Source organism: Microcebus murinus, unplaced genomic scaffold (genome assembly GCF_040939455.1).
Source record: "Microcebus murinus isolate Inina unplaced genomic scaffold, M.murinus_Inina_mat1.0 scaf006_hap2_Mmur4.0, whole genome shotgun sequence".
NCBI classification, from domain to species: Eukaryota; Metazoa; Chordata; class Mammalia; order Primates; family Cheirogaleidae; genus Microcebus; species Microcebus murinus.
The window spans coordinates 1,200,671-1,221,709 of record NW_027438952.1 but is presented as its reverse complement, the minus strand read 5'-3'; the positions used below and the strand labels follow the sequence as shown (position 1 = coordinate 1,221,709).

Genomic DNA, 21,039 nt, shown 5'->3' with positions numbered 1-21,039 from the left:
GCCAGGATGTCATTTTGAGGGAGTATGTGACCAGAACTCGTCCCGTTGCTTTTGGGGTTCTACGGGCTCCACGTAGGAATCTTTGGTGGTGGCACCTGATGTTGGGGGATCCGGAGTCACACCCAGACCTGCTCCACAGGCCTCCTTTTACTTTTCTCTTCGGATTCATTATTTTTAAAAAGTGTCTCTTACCTCTATTATTGCATTTTCTTTTTTTTTTTTTTCTTTTTTTTTTTTTTTTTTGAGACAGAGTCTCACTTTGTTGTCCAGGCTAGAGTGAGTGCCGTGGCGTCACCCTAGCTCACAGCAACCTCAAACTCCTGGGCTCGAGTGATCCTTCTGCCTCAGCCTCCCGAGTAGCTGGGACTACAGGCATGCGCCACTATGCCCGGCTAATTTTTTTTTATATATATATATATATCAGTTGGCCAATCAATTTCTTTCTATTTATAGTAGAGACGGGGTCTCGCTCTTGCTCAGGCTGGTTTTGAACTCCTGACCTTGAGCAATCCACCCGCCTCGGCCTCCCAAGAGCTAGGATTACAGGCGTGAGCCACCGCGCCCGGCCTCTATTATTGCATTTTCTTTTCTCTCTCTTTTCAAGCAGATGATGGGAGTACAAGTATTCAGGTGACATGTGTTGCCCGTGCCCCCCTCCCCCCTGTGTTCTTATTCATTTACCTCTCATGTTGTATACCTCCAGCGTATTGTGGGGGTACCAATGTTAAGGTCGGGTACGTTGCCCTCTCCCAGCCTCCCCCCTCGGGTCATTAGCTTCAAGTGCGCCCATGCCCCAGTCGGTGCGCACCCACCCCATTCCTAATGGATGTGTATGCCCATCCCCTCCCCCCACCCGCCCGACACCCACCCGAGGAAGGGGATTCCTCTCTGTCCACTTAGGTGTCCATCCGTTCGTACCAATTTGCCGGTGAGCGCGCTCACGTGGTGCTCGTGTGTCCATTCTTGGGATACTTGGCTTACTGGAACGGGTTCCAGCTCTGGCCAGGAGAACACGAGAGGTGCCCTCTCACCGCTGCTCCTCACAGCCGAATGGCACTCCGTGGTGTCCACGCGCCACATTTTATTAATGCACTCCTGGATGGATGGGCACTCGGGTCGCTTCCACATCTTTGCGATTGTGAATTGTGCCCTAACTGTAACCCTAACCCTTACCCAGCCCGTCTCCTCTGCCCCTGCCTGACTCGCTCCTCCCCGGCCAGGCCCGTCACTGTCCTGGGCCCCCGCCTGACCGGCTCCTTCCCGCCCGGCCTGTCACCGTCCTCTGCCCCTGCCTGACATGCTCCTTCCCGCCCGGCCTCTCACCGTCCTCGGCCCCTGCCTGACCGGCTGGCTCCTCCGTCGCCTGGGCCTTCCAAGGGCTTGGTGTGGACGCTGCTTCCAGGAAGCCCTCCAGAAACCCGGCAGCAGGGTGGCCGCAGCAGTCTCCAGCAGCCGTCCCTAAGGCGCTTGTGCGGGGAACGTGCCCCCCCCCGCTGTTCCCCCTCCCCCCCCCCCCCCCGCTGTGCCGTGGGGGGGCCCAGCCTGGTGTCTTGCCTGAGGCCCTGGGGCTGCCGCTCCCCGCAAGGGGAGAGCCCCGGAGGTGGGGACCGCCTCCTGATGGGGACGTACACGCAGCTCTCCACGTCGGATTCCGGGGCTCTCTGTCCTGCCCGAAGGCCCAGCTGGCCTGCGGGTCCTTAGAGTGGCAAAAACATCCGAAAACTGAGACTGAGGGTCCGGTGGGTGTCTGCACTTTTGTGCTGGGCACCCCAGGGAGGCCCGGGGGCTGGCTGGACAACGTGGTCTGCTGGGCGGGGGGTTTGGAGGAGCAACCGATGCCCTTTGCACTTTGGGTAGCAAGGGTCTGAGGTGTCTCTGAGCCCTGTGCCATGTCGGTGGAGGGGTGGGGGCGGGGGGTGGGGGGGAAGAGGAGGAGGAGGAGGTGGGAAGGGCCGGGGCCTGCAGTCCTGTTCCCGGGGTGGCACGGCAAGTGGCTTCTTCCACAGGCTGCTTGGCCTGGGCTCCCTGTACCTGGGCCTTTGGAGGACTGGCCCTGTGCTTGCCAACACTTCCTGCAGGGACCCAGAGCTGGGAGGTTGCGTCTCTCAGCCCTGGGTCGGGCAGAGCCCCAGCGGGCCATGCCCACAACCTCTCTCAGCACCGGTCCCCCAGAAGGCTCCTTTGGGACCAGGATTCTCTTGCGGTGACTCTTTAAGGTCTGGCCCCTGGATGGAGGGGCACCAGGAGTAGAGGAGCAGGAAGGGGAAGGGGGTGGCCATGCGAGGGGACACTTTGCGGCCAAGTCCCAGCTTCAGCCTGATCCTCCTGGGAACCCCGCTCTGAGACAAGGAGCCGGGCTTCGCATTCCCACAGCAGCCAGTCGTGGGCTGAGGACACCTGGGGCGTTGGGAACTCCCTGGCTTCTCCTTGGTTTAACATCTGGAGCTGCTTGGGAATCGCGCCGCCACACACACCCGAGTGCAGGTGTCTTCCGCACAGACTGCGGGCCTCGCTCTTCTGAATGCCGCTAGCTCGCCACCCACCCACGGGTGAACCTGGTCAGGGTGCTTTCTCTCGGGGGCAGACTCTGATCCGGGCGGGCTACCGGTGTCTCTGTTTGCTCGTTTCTTTCTTCCATTTCGGGAAAGGCTTCCTTGCTGGGTGTGGAAATCTCCTATGCCTTTCCTCGCCTATTCTGTCAGCTTTCAAATTCTCTTTCAGTTGCCACCCTCACAGATGGATTAGGAAACTCTTTCCGGTGCACTCATTAGTGAAATGACCTCAAGGAAGCTGGAATCCAATATCTAATCGCCGATTTTTGGCGAGTCCACACGCCAGGGTGGTCGGGGTCCAATGCAGCCCCGGCCAGGCCCAGGCCCCTTGGACTGGGCCACAGGAGGACACAGAGGAGGGTCCCGGCCCCCACGGTAGCGGTGCCGGCAGTTCTCCAAGGGCTTGGGCGTTTTCCAGAGGTGGGAGATGGAGGGGACTGATTTCTTCAGCGCCCCACAAACCACGCCACCCCACCCCACCCCACCCCACCCATGGGACACATCCCCAGAGAGAGATGCCCCATACACTCGCTCCCCTCCCCCTTGCGCTGTGCCCCAGCCCTGGCCCGGGGGAATAGGCGGCAGCCCACCCACAGGGCGGGGGGAGGGGGGCACAGCTGAAAGCGGTTGTGGGGGAGGGCGGCCCCTGGCTGGGGTCAGAGGGCGAGCGCCGGGCGCGTGCGCAGTCAGCGGCGGCGACGCGCTGGGGGTGGGCGGCGGGTAGGTGAAGGAGGCCAGGCGGGGAGAGGAGGGGGGCTGGAAGGTCTCCACCTTGGCGAGTCCAGCCGTGGAGGCGCATCTTGTGTGAGTGTGAGTGAGTGTGAGTGTGTGTGTGTGTAGAGAGAGACAGCCCCCCGCCCCGCCCCGCCCCGCCCATCACCCCGGTCCCTCGGAGCCCGCCGGACCCGGCCGCCGGCGAACTCAACAGGCCCGGCCCGGCGCGGGGCCTGGGGCGGGAGGCGGCGGCGGGGAAGCGCAGAGAGGCTCGGCTTCTTGAGCGGGGCAGGGGCGCCCTCCGCCGTCTAGGGCCACACCACCCTGAACGCCCCCCATCTCCTCTGGTCTCGGAAGCTAAGCAGGGTCGGGCCTCGTTAGTACTTGGATGGGAGACCGCCCGGGAATCACGGGTGCCCTAGGCGGCGGCTTTTTTTTTTTTTTTGCCTCTCGTTCTGTCCCCTTTCTGGGAGCGCGGCGGCGGCCCGGGGTGGGGGTCACCCCCACCCTCAGCGCCCGCCGCTGTGCCTGGCGCCCCAGCCCGCACCGTGGGGCCTCCTCTTGTCCCAAGCCGCGACACCGCCGCCACGCGGCAGCACGCGTGGCATCTGGACTGTCAGGTCTCAGACCAAAGGTCTGCTCTGTGGGAACCGACACGCTGGAGGAAACCTTGAGAGTCTGAGAGGGGAGGGAGTTCCAGAAGAAGGCCAGGATGTCATTTTGAGGGAGTATGTGACCAGAACTCGTCCCGTTGCTTTTGGGGTTCTACGGGCTCCACGTAGGAATCTTTGGTGGTGGCACCTGATGTTGGGGGATCCGGAGTCACACCCAGACCTGCTCCACAGGCCTCCTTTTACTTTTCTCTTCGGATTCATTATTTTTAAAAAGTGTCTCTTACCTCTATTATTGCATTTTCTTTTTTTTTTTTTTCTTTTTTTTTTTTTTTTTTGAGACAGAGTCTCACTTTGTTGTCCAGGCTAGAGTGAGTGCCGTGGCGTCACCCTAGCTCACAGCAACCTCAAACTCCTGGGCTCGAGTGATCCTTCTGCCTCAGCCTCCCGAGTAGCTGGGACTACAGGCATGCGCCACTATGCCCGGCTAATTTTTTTTTATATATATATATATATCAGTTGGCCAATCAATTTCTTTCTATTTATAGTAGAGACGGGGTCTCGCTCTTGCTCAGGCTGGTTTTGAACTCCTGACCTTGAGCAATCCACCCGCCTCGGCCTCCCAAGAGCTAGGATTACAGGCGTGAGCCACCGCGCCCGGCCTCTATTATTGCATTTTCTTTTCTCTCTCTTTTCAAGCAGATGATGGGAGTACAAGTATTCAGGTGACATGTGTTGCCCGTGCCCCCCTCCCCCCTGTGTTCTTATTCATTTACCTCTCATGTTGTATACCTCCAGCGTATTGTGGGGGTACCAATGTTAAGGTCGGGTACGTTGCCCTCTCCCAGCCTCCCCCCTCGGGTCATTAGCTTCAAGTGCGCCCATGCCCCAGTCGGTGCGCACCCACCCCATTCCTAATGGATGTGTATGCCCATCCCCTCCCCCCACCCGCCCGACACCCACCCGAGGAAGGGGATTCCTCTCTGTCCACTTAGGTGTCCATCCGTTCGTACCAATTTGCCGGTGAGCGCGCTCACGTGGTGCTCGTGTGTCCATTCTTGGGATACTTGGCTTACTGGAACGGGTTCCAGCTCTGGCCAGGAGAACACGAGAGGTGCCCTCTCACCGCTGCTCCTCACAGCCGAATGGCACTCCGTGGTGTCCACGCGCCACATTTTATTAATGCACTCCTGGATGGATGGGCACTCGGGTCGCTTCCACATCTTTGCGATTGTGAATTGTGCCCTAACTGTAACCCTAACCCTTACCCAGCCCGTCTCCTCTGCCCCTGCCTGACTCGCTCCTCCCCGGCCAGGCCCGTCACTGTCCTGGGCCCCCGCCTGACCGGCTCCTTCCCGCCCGGCCTGTCACCGTCCTCTGCCCCTGCCTGACATGCTCCTTCCCGCCCGGCCTCTCACCGTCCTCGGCCCCTGCCTGACCGGCTGGCTCCTCCGTCGCCTGGGCCTTCCAAGGGCTTGGTGTGGACGCTGCTTCCAGGAAGCCCTCCAGAAACCCGGCAGCAGGGTGGCCGCAGCAGTCTCCAGCAGCCGTCCCTAAGGCGCTTGTGCGGGGAACGTGCCCCCCCGCTGTGCCCCCTCCCCCCCCCCCCCCCGCTGTGCCGTGGGGGGGCCCAGCCTGGTGTCTTGCCTGAGGCCCTGGGGCTGCCGCTCCCCGCAAGGGGAGAGCCCCGGAGGTGGGGACCGCCTCCTGATGGGGACGTACACGCAGCTCTCCACGTCGGATTCCGGGGCTCTCTGTCCTGCCCGAAGGCCCAGCTGGCCTGCGGGTCCTTAGAGTGGCAAAAACATCCGAAAACTGAGACTGAGGGTCCGGTGGGTGTCTGCACTTTTGTGCTGGGCACCCCAGGGAGGCCCGGGGGCTGGCTGGACAACGTGGTCTGCTGGGCGGGGGGTTTGGAGGAGCAACCGATGCCCTTTGCACTTTGGGTAGCAAGGGTCTGAGGTGTCTCTGAGCCCTGTGCCATGTCGGTGGAGGGGTGGGGGCGGGGGGTGGGGGGGAAGAGGAGGAGGAGGAGGTGGGAAGGGCCGGGGCCTGCAGTCCTGTTCCCGGGGTGGCACGGCAAGTGGCTTCTTCCACAGGCTGCTTGGCCTGGGCTCCCTGTACCTGGGCCTTTGGAGGACTGGCCCTGTGCTTGCCAACACTTCCTGCAGGGACCCAGAGCTGGGAGGTGGCGTCTCTCAGCCCTGGGTCGGGCAGAGCCCCAGCGGGCCATGCCCACAACCTCTCTCAGCACCGGTCCCCCAGAAGGCTCCTTTGGGACCAGGATTCTCTTGCGGTGACTCTTTAAGGTCTGGCCCCTGGATGGAGGGGCACCAGGAGTAGAGGAGCAGGAAGGGGAAGGGGGTGGCCATGCGAGGGGACACTTTGCGGCCAAGTCCCAGCTTCAGCCTGATCCTCCTGGGAACCCCGCTCTGAGACAAGGAGCCGGGCTTCGCATTCCCACAGCAGCCAGTCGTGGGCTGAGGACACCTGGGGCGTTGGGAACTCCCTGGCTTCTCCTTGGTTTAACATCTGGAGCTGCTTGGGAATCGCGCCGCCACACACACCCGAGTGCAGGTGTCTTCCGCACAGACTGCGGGCCTCGCTCTTCTGAATGCCGCTAGCTCGCCACCCACCCACGGGTGAACCTGGTCAGGGTGCTTTCTCTCGGGGGCAGACTCTGATCCGGGCGGGCTACCGGTGTCTCTGTTTGCTCGTTTCTTTCTTCCATTTCGGGAAAGGCTTCCTTGCTGGGTGTGGAAATCTCCTATGCCTTCCCTCGCCTATTCTGTCAGCTTTCAAATTCTCTTTCAGTTGCCACCCTCACAGATGGATTAGGAAACTCTTTCCGGTGCACTCATTAGTGAAATGACCTCAAGGAAGCTGGAATCCAATATCTAATGGCCGATTTTTAGCGAGTCCACACGCCAGGGTGGTCGGGGTCCAATGCAGCCCCGGCCAGGCCCAGGCCCCTTGGACTGGGCCACAGGAGGACACAGAGGAGGGTCCCGGCCCCCACGGTAGCGGTGCCGGCAGTTCTCCAAGGGCTTGGGCGTTTTCCAGAGGTGGGAGATGGAGGGGACTGATTTCTTCAGCGCCCCACAAACCACGCCACCCCACCCCACCCCACCCCACCCATGGGACACATCCCCAGAGAGAGATGCCCCATACACTCGCTCCCCTCCCCCTTGCGCTGTGCCCCAGCCCTGGCCCGGGGGAATAGGCGGCAGCCCACCCACAGGGCGGGGGGAGGGGGGCACAGCTGAAAGCGGTTGTGGGGGAGGGCGGCCCCTGGCTGGGGTCAGAGGGCGAGCGCCGGGCGCGTGCGCAGTCAGCGGCGGCGACGCGCTGGGGGTGGGCGGCGGGTAGGTGAAGGAGGCCAGGCGGGGAGAGGAGGGGGGCTGGAAGGTCTCCACCTTGGCGAGTCCAGCCGTGGAGGCGCATCTTGTGTGAGTGTGAGTGAGTGTGAGTGTGTGTGTGTGTAGAGAGAGACAGCCCCCCGCCCCGCCCCGCCCCGCCCATCACCCCGGTCCCTCGGAGCCCGCCGGACCCGGCCGCCGGCGAACTCAACAGGCCCGGCCCGGCGCGGGGCCTGGGGCGGGAGGCGGCGGCGGGGAAGCGCAGAGAGGCTCGGCTTCTTGAGCGGGGCAGGGGCGCCCTCCGCCGTCTAGGGCCACACCACCCTGAACGCCCCCCATCTCCTCTGGTCTCGGAAGCTAAGCAGGGTCGGGCCTCGTTAGTACTTGGATGGGAGACCGCCCGGGAATCACGGGTGCCCTAGGCGGCGGCTTTTTTTTTTTTTTTGCCTCTCGTTCTGTCCCCTTTCTGGGAGCGCGGCGGCGGCCCGGGGTGGGGGTCACCCCCACCCTCAGCGCCCGCCGCTGTGCCTGGCGCCCCAGCCCGCACCGTGGGGCCTCCTCTTGTCCCAAGCCGCGACACCGCCGCCACGCGGCAGCACGCGTGGCATCTGGACTGTCAGGTCTCAGACCAAAGGTCTGCTCTGTGGGAACCGACACGCTGGAGGAAACCTTGAGAGTCTGAGAGGGGAGGGAGTTCCAGAAGAAGGCCAGGATGTCATTTTGAGGGAGTATGTGACCAGAACTCGTCCCGTTGCTTTTGGGGTTCTACGGGCTCCACGTAGGAATCTTTGGTGGTGGCACCTGATGTTGGGGGATCCGGAGTCACACCCAGACCTGCTCCACAGGCCTCCTTTTACTTTTCTCTTCGGATTCATTATTTTTAAAAAGTGTCTCTTACCTCTATTATTGCATTTTCTTTTTTTTTTTTTTTCTTTTTTTTTTTTTTTTTTGAGACAGAGTCTCACTTTGTTGTCCAGGCTAGAGTGAGTGCCGTGGCGTCACCCTAGCTCACAGCAACCTCAAACTCCTGGGCTCGAGTGATCCTTCTGCCTCAGCCTCCCGAGTAGCTGGGACTACAGGCATGCGCCACTATGCCCGGCTAATTTTTTTTTATATATATATATATATCAGTTGGCCAATCAATTTCTTTCTATTTATAGTAGAGACGGGGTCTCGCTCTTGCTCAGGCTGGTTTTGAACTCCTGACCTTGAGCAATCCACCCGCCTCGGCCTCCCAAGAGCTAGGATTACAGGCGTGAGCCACCGCGCCCGGCCTCTATTATTGCATTTTCTTTTCTCTCTCTTTTCAAGCAGATGATGGGAGTACAAGTATTCAGGTGACATGTGTTGCCCGTGCCCCCCTCCCCCCTGTGTTCTTATTCATTTACCTCTCATGTTGTATACCTCCAGCGTATTGTGGGGGTACCAATGTTAAGGTCGGGTACGTTGCCCTCTCCCAGCCTCCCCCCTCGGGTCATTAGCTTCAAGTGCGCCCATGCCCCAGTCGGTGCGCACCCACCCCATTCCTAATGGATGTGTATGCCCATCCCCTCCCCCCACCCGCCCGACACCCACCCGAGGAAGGGGATTCCTCTCTGTCCACTTAGGTGTCCATCCGTTCGTACCAATTTGCCGGTGAGCGCGCTCACGTGGTGCTCGTGTGTCCATTCTTGGGATACTTGGCTTACTGGAACGGGTTCCAGCTCTGGCCAGGAGAACACGAGAGGTGCCCTCTCACCGCTGCTCCTCACAGCCGAATGGCACTCCGTGGTGTCCACGCGCCACATTTTATTAATGCACTCCTGGATGGATGGGCACTCGGGTCGCTTCCACATCTTTGCGATTGTGAATTGTGCCCTAACTGTAACCCTAACCCTTACCCAGCCCGTCTCCTCTGCCCCTGCCTGACTCGCTCCTCCCCGGCCAGGCCCGTCACTGTCCTGGGCCCCCGCCTGACCGGCTCCTTCCCGCCCGGCCTGTCACCGTCCTCTGCCCCTGCCTGACATGCTCCTTCCCGCCCGGCCTCTCACCGTCCTCGGCCCCTGCCTGACCGGCTGGCTCCTCCGTCGCCTGGGCCTTCCAAGGGCTTGGTGTGGACGCTGCTTCCAGGAAGCCCTCCAGAAACCCGGCAGCAGGGTGGCCGCAGCAGTCTCCAGCAGCCGTCCCTAAGGCGCTTGTGCGGGGAACGTGCCCCCCCGCTGTGCCCCCTCCCCCCCCCCCCCCGCTGTGCCGTGGGGGGGCCCAGCCTGGTGTCTTGCCTGAGGCCCTGGGGCTGCCGCTCCCCGCAAGGGGAGAGCCCCGGAGGTGGGGACCGCCTCCTGATGGGGACGTACACGCAGCTCTCCACGTCGGATTCCGGGGCTCTCTGTCCTGCCCGAAGGCCCAGCTGGCCTGCGGGTCCTTAGAGTGGCAAAAACATCCGAAAACTGAGACTGAGGGTCCGGTGGGTGTCTGCACTTTTGTGCTGGGCACCCCAGGGAGGCCCGGGGGCTGGCTGGACAACGTGGTCTGCTGGGCGGGGGGTTTGGAGGAGCAACCGATGCCCTTTGCACTTTGGGTAGCAAGGGTCTGAGGTGTCTCTGAGCCCTGTGCCATGTCGGTGGAGGGGTGGGGGCGGGGGGTGGGGGGGAAGAGGAGGAGGAGGAGGTGGGAAGGGCCGGGGCCTGCAGTCCTGTTCCCGGGGTGGCACGGCAAGTGGCTTCTTCCACAGGCTGCTTGGCCTGGGCTCCCTGTACCTGGGCCTTTGGAGGACTGGCCCTGTGCTTGCCAACACTTCCTGCAGGGACCCAGAGCTGGGAGGTGGCGTCTCTCAGCCCTGGGTCGGGCAGAGCCCCAGCGGGCCATGCCCACAACCTCTCTCAGCACCGGTCCCCCAGAAGGCTCCTTTGGGACCAGGATTCTCTTGCGGTGACTCTTTAAGGTCTGGCCCCTGGATGGAGGGGCACCAGGAGTAGAGGAGCAGGAAGGGGAAGGGGGTGGCCATGCGAGGGGACACTTTGCGGCCAAGTCCCAGCTTCAGCCTGATCCTCCTGGGAACCCCGCTCTGAGACAAGGAGCCGGGCTTCGCATTCCCACAGCAGCCAGTCGTGGGCTGAGGACACCTGGGGCGTTGGGAACTCCCTGGCTTCTCCTTGGTTTAACATCTGGAGCTGCTTGGGAATCGCGCCGCCACACACACCCGAGTGCAGGTGTCTTCCGCACAGACTGCGGGCCTCGCTCTTCTGAATGCCGCTAGCTCGCCACCCACCCACGGGTGAACCTGGTCAGGGTGCTTTCTCTCGGGGGCAGACTCTGATCCGGGCGGGCTACCGGTGTCTCTGTTTGCTCGTTTCTTTCTTCCATTTCGGGAAAGGCTTCCTTGCTGGGTGTGGAAATCTCCTATGCCTTCCCTCGCCTATTCTGTCAGCTTTCAAATTCTCTTTCAGTTGCCACCCTCACAGATGGATTAGGAAACTCTTTCCGGTGCACTCATTAGTGAAATGACCTCAAGGAAGCTGGAATCCAATATCTAATGGCCGATTTTTAGCGAGTCCACACGCCAGGGTGGTCGGGGTCCAATGCAGCCCCGGCCAGGCCCAGGCCCCTTGGACTGGGCCACAGGAGGACACAGAGGAGGGTCCCGGCCCCCACGGTAGCGGTGCCGGCAGTTCTCCAAGGGCTTGGGCGTTTTCCAGAGGTGGGAGATGGAGGGGACTGATTTCTTCAGCGCCCCACAAACCACGCCACCCCACCCCACCCCACCCCACCCATGGGACACATCCCCAGAGAGAGATGCCCCATACACTCGCTCCCCTCCCCCTTGCGCTGTGCCCCAGCCCTGGCCCGGGGGAATAGGCGGCAGCCCACCCACAGGGCGGGGGGAGGGGGGCACAGCTGAAAGCGGTTGTGGGGGAGGGCGGCCCCTGGCTGGGGTCAGAGGGCGAGCGCCGGGCGCGTGCGCAGTCAGCGGCGGCGACGCGCTGGGGGTGGGCGGCGGGTAGGTGAAGGAGGCCAGGCGGGGAGAGGAGGGGGGCTGGAAGGTCTCCACCTTGGCGAGTCCAGCCGTGGAGGCGCATCTTGTGTGAGTGTGAGTGAGTGTGAGTGTGTGTGTGTGTAGAGAGAGACAGCCCCCCGCCCCGCCCCGCCCCGCCCCGCCCATCACCCCGGTCCCTCGGAGCCCGCCGGACCCGGCCGCCGGCGAACTCAACAGGCCCGGCCCGGCGCGGGGCCTGGGGCGGGAGGCGGCGGCGGGGAAGCGCAGAGAGGCTCGGCTTCTTGAGCGGGGCAGGGGCGCCCTCCGCCGTCTAGGGCCACACCACCCTGAACGCCCCCCATCTCCTCTGGTCTCGGAAGCTAAGCAGGGTCGGGCCTCGTTAGTACTTGGATGGGAGACCGCCCGGGAATCACGGGTGCCCTAGGCGGCGGCTTTTTTTTTTTTTTTTGCCTCTCGTTCTGTCCCCTTTCTGGGAGCGCGGCGGCGGCCCGGGGTGGGGGTCACCCCCACCCTCAGCGCCCGCCGCTGTGCCTGGCGCCCCAGCCCGCACCGTGGGGCCTCCTCTTGTCCCAAGCCGCGACACCGCCGCCACGCGGCAGCACGCGTGGCATCTGGACTGTCAGGTCTCAGACCAAAGGTCTGCTCTGTGGGAACCGACACGCTGGAGGAAACCTTGAGAGTCTGAGAGGGGAGGGAGTTCCAGAAGAAGGCCAGGATGTCATTTTGAGGGAGTATGTGACCAGAACTCGTCCCGTTGCTTTTGGGGTTCTACGGGCTCCACGTAGGAATCTTTGGTGGTGGCACCTGATGTTGGGGGATCCGGAGTCACACCCAGACCTGCTCCACAGGCCTCCTTTTACTTTTCTCTTCGGATTCATTATTTTTAAAAAGTGTCTCTTACCTCTATTATTGCATTTTCTTTTTTTTTTTTTCTTTTTTTTTTTTTTTTTTTGAGACAGAGTCTCACTTTGTTGTCCAGGCTAGAGTGAGTGCCGTGGCGTCACCCTAGCTCACAGCAACCTCAAACTCCTGGGCTCGAGTGATCCTTCTGCCTCAGCCTCCCGAGTAGCTGGGACTACAGGCATGCGCCACTATGCCCGGCTAATTTTTTTTTATATATATATATATATCAGTTGGCCAATCAATTTCTTTCTATTTATAGTAGAGACGGGGTCTCGCTCTTGCTCAGGCTGGTTTTGAACTCCTGACCTTGAGCAATCCACCCGCCTCGGCCTCCCAAGAGCTAGGATTACAGGCGTGAGCCACCGCGCCCGGCCTCTATTATTGCATTTTCTTTTCTCTCTCTTTTCAAGCAGATGATGGGAGTACAAGTATTCAGGTGACATGTGTTGCCCGTGCCCCCCTCCCCCCTGTGTTCTTATTCATTTACCTCTCATGTTGTATACCTCCAGCGTATTGTGGGGGTACCAATGTTAAGGTCGGGTACGTTGCCCTCTCCCAGCCTCCCCCCTCGGGTCATTAGCTTCAAGTGCGCCCATGCCCCAGTCGGTGCGCACCCACCCCATTCCTAATGGATGTGTATGCCCATCCCCTCCCCCCACCCGCCCGACACCCACCCGAGGAAGGGGATTCCTCTCTGTCCACTTAGGTGTCCATCCGTTCGTACCAATTTGCCGGTGAGCGCGCTCACGTGGTGCTCGTGTGTCCATTCTTGGGATACTTGGCTTACTGGAACGGGTTCCAGCTCTGGCCAGGAGAACACGAGAGGTGCCCTCTCACCGCTGCTCCTCACAGCCGAATGGCACTCCGTGGTGTCCACGCGCCACATTTTATTAATGCACTCCTGGATGGATGGGCACTCGGGTCGCTTCCACATCTTTGCGATTGTGAATTGTGCCCTAACTGTAACCCTAACCCTTACCCAGCCCGTCTCCTCTGCCCCTGCCTGACTCGCTCCTCCCCGGCCAGGCCCGTCACTGTCCTGGGCCCCCGCCTGACCGGCTCCTTCCCGCCCGGCCTGTCACCGTCCTCTGCCCCTGCCTGACATGCTCCTTCCCGCCCGGCCTCTCACCGTCCTCGGCCCCTGCCTGACCGGCTGGCTCCTCCGTCGCCTGGGCCTTCCAAGGGCTTGGTGTGGACGCTGCTTCCAGGAAGCCCTCCAGAAACCCGGCAGCAGGGTGGCCGCAGCAGTCTCCAGCAGCCGTCCCTAAGGCGCTTGTGCGGGGATCGTGCCCCCCCCGCTGTGCCCCCTCCCCCCCCCCCCCCCCGCTGTGCCGTGGGGGGGCCCAGCCTGGTGTCTTGCCTGAGGCCCTGGGGCTGCCGCTCCCCGCAAGGGGAGAGCCCCGGAGGTGGGGACCGCCTCCTGATGGGGACGTACACGCAGCTCTCCACGTCGGATTCCGGGGCTCTCTGTCCTGCCCGAAGGCCCAGCTGGCCTGCGGGTCCTTAGAGTGGCAAAAACATCCGAAAACTGAGACTGAGGGTCCGGTGGGTGTCTGCACTTTTGTGCTGGGCACCCCAGGGAGGCCCGGGGGCTGGCTGGACAACGTGGTCTGCTGGGCGGGGGGTTTGGAGGAGCAACCGATGCCCTTTGCACTTTGGGTAGCAAGGGTCTGAGGTGTCTCTGAGCCCTGTGCCATGTCGGTGGAGGGGTGGGGGCGGGGGGTGGGGGGGAAGAGGAGGAGGAGGAGGTGGGAAGGGCCGGGGCCTGCAGTCCTGTTCCCGGGGTGGCACGGCAAGTGGCTTCTTCCACAGGCTGCTTGGCCTGGGCTCCCTGTACCTGGGCCTTTGGAGGACTGGCCCTGTGCTTGCCAACACTTCCTGCAGGGACCCAGAGCTGGGAGGTGGCGTCTCTCAGCCCTGGGTCGGGCAGAGCCCCAGCGGGCCATGCCCACAACCTCTCTCAGCACCGGTCCCCCAGAAGGCTCCTTTGGGACCAGGATTCTCTTGCGGTGACTCTTTAAGGTCTGGCCCCTGGATGGAGGGGCACCAGGAGTAGAGGAGCAGGAAGGGGAAGGGGGTGGCCATGCGAGGGGACACTTTGCGGCCAAGTCCCAGCTTCAGCCTGATCCTCCTGGGAACCCCGCTCTGAGACAAGGAGCCGGGCTTCGCATTCCCACAGCAGCCAGTCGTGGGCTGAGGACACCTGGGGCGTTGGGAACTCCCTGGCTTCTCCTTGGTTTAACATCTGGAGCTGCTTGGGAATCGCGCCGCCACACACACCCGAGTGCAGGTGTCTTCCGCACAGACTGCGGGCCTCGCTCTTCTGAATGCCGCTAGCTCGCCACCCACCCACGGGTGAACCTGGTCAGGGTGCTTTCTCTCGGGGGCAGACTCTGATCCGGGCGGGCTACCGGTGTCTCTGTTTGCTCGTTTCTTTCTTCCATTTCGGGAAAGGCTTCCTTGCTGGGTGTGGAAATCTCCTATGCCTTCCCTCGCCTATTCTGTCAGCTTTCAAATTCTCTTTCAGTTGCCACCCTCACAGATGGATTAGGAAACTCTTTCCGGTGCACTCATTAGTGAAATGACCTCAAGGAAGCTGGAATCCAATATCTAATCGCCGATTTTTAGCGAGTCCACACGCCAGGGTGGTCGGGGTCCAATGCAGCCCCGGCCAGGCCCAGGCCCCTTGGACTGGGCCACAGGAGGACACAGAGGAGGGTCCCGGCCCCCACGGTAGCGGTGCCGGCAGTTCTCCAAGGGCTTGGGCGTTTTCCAGAGGTGGGAGATGGAGGGGACTGATTTCTTCAGCGCCCCACAAACCACGCCACCCCACCCCACCCCACCCCACCCATGGGACACATCCCCAGAGAGAGATGCCCCATACACTCGCTCCCCTCCCCCTTGCGCTGTGCCCCAGCCCTGGCCCGGGGGAATAGGCGGCAGCCCACCCACAGGGCGGGGGGAGGGGGGCACAGCTGAAAGCGGTTGTGGGGGAGGGCGGCCCCTGGCTGGGGTCAGAGGGCGAGCGCCGGGCGCGTGCGCAGTCAGCGGCGGCGACGCGCTGGGGGTGGGCGGCGGGTAGGTGAAGGAGGCCAGGCGGGGAGAGGAGGGGGGCTGGAAGGTCTCCACCTTGGCGAGTCCAGCCGTGGAGGCGCATCTTGTGTGAGTGTGAGTGAGTGTGAGTGTGTGTGTGTGTAGAGAGAGACAGCCCCCCGCCCCGCCCCGCCCCGCCCATCACCCCGGTCCCTCGGAGCCCGCCGGACCCGGCCGCCGGCGAACTCAACAGGCCCGGCCCGGCGCGGGGCCTGGGGCGGGAGGCGGCGGCGGGGAAGCGCAGAGAGGCTCGGCTTCTTGAGCGGGGCAGGGGCGCCCTCCGCCGTCTAGGGCCACACCACCCTGAACGCCCCCCATCTCCTCTGGTCTCGGAAGCTAAGCAGGGTCGGGCCTCGTTAGTACTTGGATGGGAGACCGCCCGGGAATCACGGGTGCCCTAGGCGGCGGCTTTTTTTTTTTTTTTGCCTCTCGTTCTGTCCCCTTTCTGGGAGCGCGGCGGCGGCCCGGGGTGGGGGTCACCCCCACCCTCAGCGCCCGCCGCTGTGCCTGGCGCCCCAGCCCGCACCGTGGGGCCTCCTCTTGTCCCAAGCCGCGACACCGCCGCCACGCGGCAGCACGCGTGGCATCTGGACTGTCAGGTCTCAGACCAAAGGTCTGCTCTGTGGGAACCGACACGCTGGAGGAAACCTTGAGAGTCTGAGAGGGGAGGGAGTTCCAGAAGAAGGCCAGGATGTCATTTTGAGGGAGTATGTGACCAGAACTCGTCCCGTTGCTTTTGGGGTTCTACGGGCTCCACGTAGGAATCTTTGGTGGTGGCACCTGATGTTGGGGGATCCGGAGTCACACCCAGACCTGCTCCACAGGCCTCCTTTTACTTTTCTCTTCGGATTCATTATTTTTAAAAAGTGTCTCTTACCTCTATTATTGCATTTTCTTTTTTTTTTTTTTCTTTTTTTTTTTTTTTTTTTGAGACAGAGTCTCACTTTGTTGTCCAGGCTAGAGTGAGTGCCGTGGCGTCACCCTAGCTCACAGCAACCTCAAACTCCTGGGCTCGAGTGATCCTTCTGCCTCAGCCTCCCGAGTAGCTGGGACTACAGGCATGCGCCACTATGCCCGGCTAATTTTTTTTTATATATATATATATATCAGTTGGCCAATCAATTTCTTTCTATTTATAGTAGAGACGGGGTCTCGCTCTTGCTCAGGCTGGTTTTGAACTCCTGACCTTGAGCAATCCACCCGCCTCGGCCTCCCAAGAGCTAGGATTACAGGCGTGAGCCACCGCGCCCGGCCTCTATTATTGCATTTTCTTTTCTCTCTCTTTTCAAGCAGATGATGGGAGTACAAGTATTCAGGTGACATGTGTTGCCCGTGCCCCCCTCCCCCCTGTGTTCTTATTCATTTACCTCTCATGTTGTATACCTCCAGCGTATTGTGGGGGTACCAATGTTAAGGTCGGGTACGTTGCCCTCTCCCAGCCTCCCCCCTCGGGTCATTAGCTTCAAGTGCGCCCATGCCCCAGTCGGTGCGCACCCACCCCATTCCTAATGGATGTGTATGCCCATCCCCTCCCCCCACCCGCCCGACACCCACCCGAGGAAGGGGATTCCTCTCTGTCCACTTAGGTGTCCATCCGTTCGTACCAATTTGCCGGTGAGCGCGCTCACGTGGTGCTCGTGTGTCCATTCTTGGGATACTTGGCTTACTGGAACGGGTTCCAGCTCTGGCCAGGAGAACACGAGAGGTGCCCTCTCACCGCTGCTCCTCACAGCCGAATGGCACTCCGTGGTGTCCACGCGCCACATTTTATTAATGCACTCCTGGATGGATGGGCACTCGGGTCGCTTCCACATCTTTGCGATTGTGAATTGTGCCCTAACTGTAACCCTAACCCTTACCCAGCCCGTCTCCTCTGCCCCTGCCTGACTCGCTCCTCCCCGGCCAGGCCCGTCACTGTCCTGGGCCCCCGCCTGACCGGCTCCTTCCCGCCCGGCCTGTCACCGTCCTCTGCCCCTGCCTGACATGCTCCTTCCCGCCCGGCCTCTCACCGTCCTCGGCCCCTGCCTGACCGGCTGGCTCCTCCGTCGCCTGGGCCTTCCAAGGGCTTGGTGTGGACGCTGCTTCCAGGAAGCCCTCCAGAAACCCGGCAGCAGGGTGGCCGCAGCAGTCTCCAGCAGCCGTCCCTAAGGCGCTTGTGCGGGGAACGTGCCCCCCCGCTGTGCCCCCTCCCCCCCCCCGCTGTGCCGTGGGGGGGCCCAGCCTGGTGTCTTGCCTGAGGCCCTGGGGCTGCCGCTCCCCGCAAGGGGAGAGCCCCGGAGGTGGGGACCGCCTCCTGATGGGGACGTACACGCAGCTCTCCACGTCGGATTCCGGGGCTCTCTGTCCTGCCCGAAGGCCCAGCTGGCCTGCGGGTCCTTAGAGTGGCAAAAACATCCGAAAACTGAGACTGAGGGTCCGGTGGGTGTCTGCACTTTTGTGCTGGGCACCCCAGGGAGGCCCGGGGGCTGGCTGGACAACGTGGTCTGCTGGGCGGGGGGTTTGGAGGAGCAACCGATGCCCTTTGCACTTTGGGTAGCAAGGGTCTGAGGTGTCTCTGAGCCCTGTGCCATGTCGGTGGAGGGGTGGGGGCGGGGGGTGGGGGGGAAGAGGAGGAGGAGGAGGTGGGAAGGGCCGGGGCCTGCAGTCCTGTTCCCGGGGTGGCACGGCAAGTGGCTTCTTCCACAGGCTGCTTGGCCTGGGCTCCCTGTACCTGGGCCTTTGGAGGACTGGCCCTGTGCTTGCCAACACTTCCTGCAGGGACCCAGAGCTGGGAGGTGGCGTCTCTCAGCCCTGGGTCGGGCAGAGCCCCAGCGGGCCATGCCCACAACCTCTCTCAGCACCGGTCCCCCAGAAGGCTCCTTTGGGACCAGGATTCTCTTGCGGTGACTCTTTAAGGTCTGGCCCCTGGATGGAGGGGCACCAGGAGTAGAGGAGCAGGAAGGGGAAGGGGGTGGCCGTGCGAGGGGACACTTTGCGGCCAAGTCCCAGCTTCAGCCTGATCCTCCTGGGAACCCCGCTCTGAGACAAGGAGCCGGGCTTCGCATTCCCACAGCAGCCAGTCGTGGGCTGAGGACACCTGGGGCGTTGGGAACTCCCTGGCTTCTCCTTGGTTTAACATCTGGAGCTGCTTGGGAATCGCGCCGCCACACACACCCGAGTGCAGGTGTCTTCCGCACAGACTGCGGGCCTCGCTCTTCTGAATGCCGCTAGCTCGCCACCCACCCACGGGTGAACCTGGTCAGGGTGCTTTCTCTCGGGGGCAGACTCTGATCCGGGCGGGCTACCGGTGTCTCTGTTTGCTCGTTTCTTTCTTCCATTTCGGGAAAGGCTTCCTTGCTGGGTGTGGAAATCTCCTATGCCTTCCCTCGCCTATTCTGTCAGCTTTCAAATTCTCTTTCAGTTGCCACCCTCACAGATGGATTAGGAACCTCTTTCCGGTGCACTCATTAGTGAAATGACCTCAAGGAAGCTGGAATCCAATATCTAATGGCCGATTTTTGGCGAGTCCACACGCCAGGGTGGTCAGGGTCCAATGCAGCCCCGGCCAGGCCCAGGCCCCTTGGACTGGGCCACAGGAGGACACAGAGGAGGGTCCCGGCCCCCACGGTAGCGGTGCCGGCAGTTCTCCAAGGGCTTGGGCGTTTTCCAGAGGTGGGAGATGGAGGGGACTGATTTCTTCAGCGCCCCACAAACCACGCCACCCCACCCCACCCCACCCATGGGACACATCCCCAGAGAGAGATGCCCCATACACTCGCTCCCCTCCCCCTTGCGCTGTGCCCCAGTCCTGGCCCGGGGGAATAGGCGGCAGCCCACCCACAGGGCGGGGGGAGGGGGGCACAGCTGAAAGCGGTTGTGGGGGAGGGCGGCCCCTGGCTGGGGTCAGAGGGCGAGCGCCGGGCGCGTGCGCAGTCAGCGGCGGCGACGCGCTGGGGGTGGGCGGCGGGTAGGTGAAGGAGGCCAGGCGGGGAGAGGAGGGGGGCTGGAAGGTCTCCACCTTGGCGAGTCCAGCCGTGGAGGCGCATCTTGTGTGAGTGTGAGTGAGTGTGAGTGTGTGTGTGTGTAGAGAGAGACAGCCCCCCGCCCCGCCCCGCCCCGCCCATCACCCCGGTCCCTCGGAGCCCGCCGGACCCGGCCGCCGGCGAACTCAACAGGCCCGGCCCGGCGCGGGGCCTGGGGCGGGAGGCGGCGGCGGGGAAGCGCAGAGAGGCTCGGCTTCTTGAGCGGGGCAGGGGCGCCCTCCGCCGTCTAGGGCCACACCACCCTGAACGCCCCCCATCTCCTCTGGTCTCGGAAGCTAAGCAGGGTCGGGCCTCGTTAGTACTTGGATGGGAGACCGCCCGGGAATCACGGGTGCCCTAGGCGGCGGCTTTTTTTTTTTTTTTGCCTCTCGTTCTGTCCCCTTTCTGGGAGCGCGGCGGCGGCCCGGGGTGGGGGTCACCCCCACCCTCAGCGCCCGCCGCTGTGCCTGGCGCCCCAGCCCGCACCGTGGGGCCTCCTCTTGTCCCAAGCCGCGACACCGCCGCCACGCGGCAGCACGCGTGGCATCTGGACTGTCAGGTCTCAGACCAAAGGTCTGCTCTGTGGGAACCGACACGCTGGAGGAAACCTTGAGAGTCTGAGAGGGGAGGGAGTTCCAGAAGAAGGCCAGGATGTCATTTTGAGGGAGTATGTGACCAGAACTCGTCCCGTTGCTTTTGGGGTTCTACGGGCTCCACGTAGGAATCTTTGGTGGTGGCACCTGATGTTGGGGGATCCGGAGTCACACCCAGACCTGCTCGACAGGCCTCCTTTTACTTTTCTTTTCGGATTCATGTTCTTAGAAAGTGTCTCTTATCTCTATTATTGCATTTTCTTTTCTCTCTCCTTTCTAGCAGATGATGGGAGTACAAGTATTGAGGTGACATGTGTTGCCCGTGCCCCCCTCCCCCCTGTCTCCTTATTTATTTCTCATTCTCTCCCAGCGTATTGTGGGGGTACCAATGTTCAGGTCGGGTGCATTGCTCTTTCCCCGCCTCCCCCCTCGGGTCAGAGCTTCAAGTGCGCCCATCCCCCAGTAGGTGCGCACCCACCCCCTCCCTAATGGATGTGTATGCCCACCCCCTCCCCACGCCCGCCCGACACCCACCCGATGAAGGTGATTCCTGGCTGTCCACTTAGGTGTCCATCCGTTCCTACCAATTTGCCGGTGAGCGCGCGCACGTGGTGCTCGTGTGTCCGTTCTTGGGACACCTGGCCTACTGGAACGGGTTCCAGCTCTGGCCAGGAGAACACGAGAGGCGCCCCCTCACCGCTGCTCCTCACAGCCGAATGGCACTCCGTGGTGTCCACGCGCCACATGTTACTAATGCACTCCTGGATGGATGGGCACTCGGGTCGCTTCCACATCTTTGCGATTGTGAATTGTGCCCTAACTGTCACCCTACCCCTTACCCAGCCCGTCTCCTCTGCCCCTGCCTGACGCGCTCCTCCCCCGCCAGGCCCGTCACTGTCCTCGGCCCCTGCCCCTGCCTGACCGGCCCCTTCCCGCCCCGGCCCGTCACCGTCACCGTCACCGTCACCGTCCTCTGCCCCTGCCTGACAGGCTCCTCTCCGCCCGGCCCACCACCTGGGCCACTGCCTGACTCGCTCCTCCCCGGCCAGGCCCGTCACTGTCCTGGGCCCCCGCCTGACCGGCTCCTTCCCGCCCGGCCTGTCACCGTCCTCGGCCCCTGCCTGACACGCTCCTCCCCGCCCGTCACCGTCCTCGGCCCCTGCCTGACCGGCTCCTCCGTCGCCTGGGCCTTCCAGGGGCTTGGTGTGGACGCTGCTTCCAGGAAGCCCTCCAGGAACCC

General features: G+C 62.4%; 5 pseudogenes; all 5 read left to right on the top strand.

The window, feature by feature from the left end:
* The first annotated feature begins 3,572 nt into the window (after positions 1 to 3,572).
* On the top strand, positions 3,573 to 3,691 carry LOC142866694 (uncharacterized; annotated as a pseudogene).
* A 3,851-nt stretch (positions 3,692 to 7,542) lies between these two features.
* On the top strand, positions 7,543 to 7,661 carry LOC142866693 (uncharacterized; annotated as a pseudogene).
* Positions 7,662 to 11,517: 3,856 nt separating this feature from the next.
* Positions 11,518 to 11,636, top strand: LOC142866692 (uncharacterized; annotated as a pseudogene).
* Positions 11,637 to 15,490: 3,854 nt separating this feature from the next.
* Positions 15,491 to 15,609, top strand: LOC142866690 (uncharacterized; annotated as a pseudogene).
* Positions 15,610 to 19,451: 3,842 nt separating this feature from the next.
* LOC142866689 (uncharacterized) lies at positions 19,452 to 19,570 on the top strand (annotated as a pseudogene).
* The last annotated feature ends 1,469 nt before the right edge of the window (positions 19,571 to 21,039 follow it).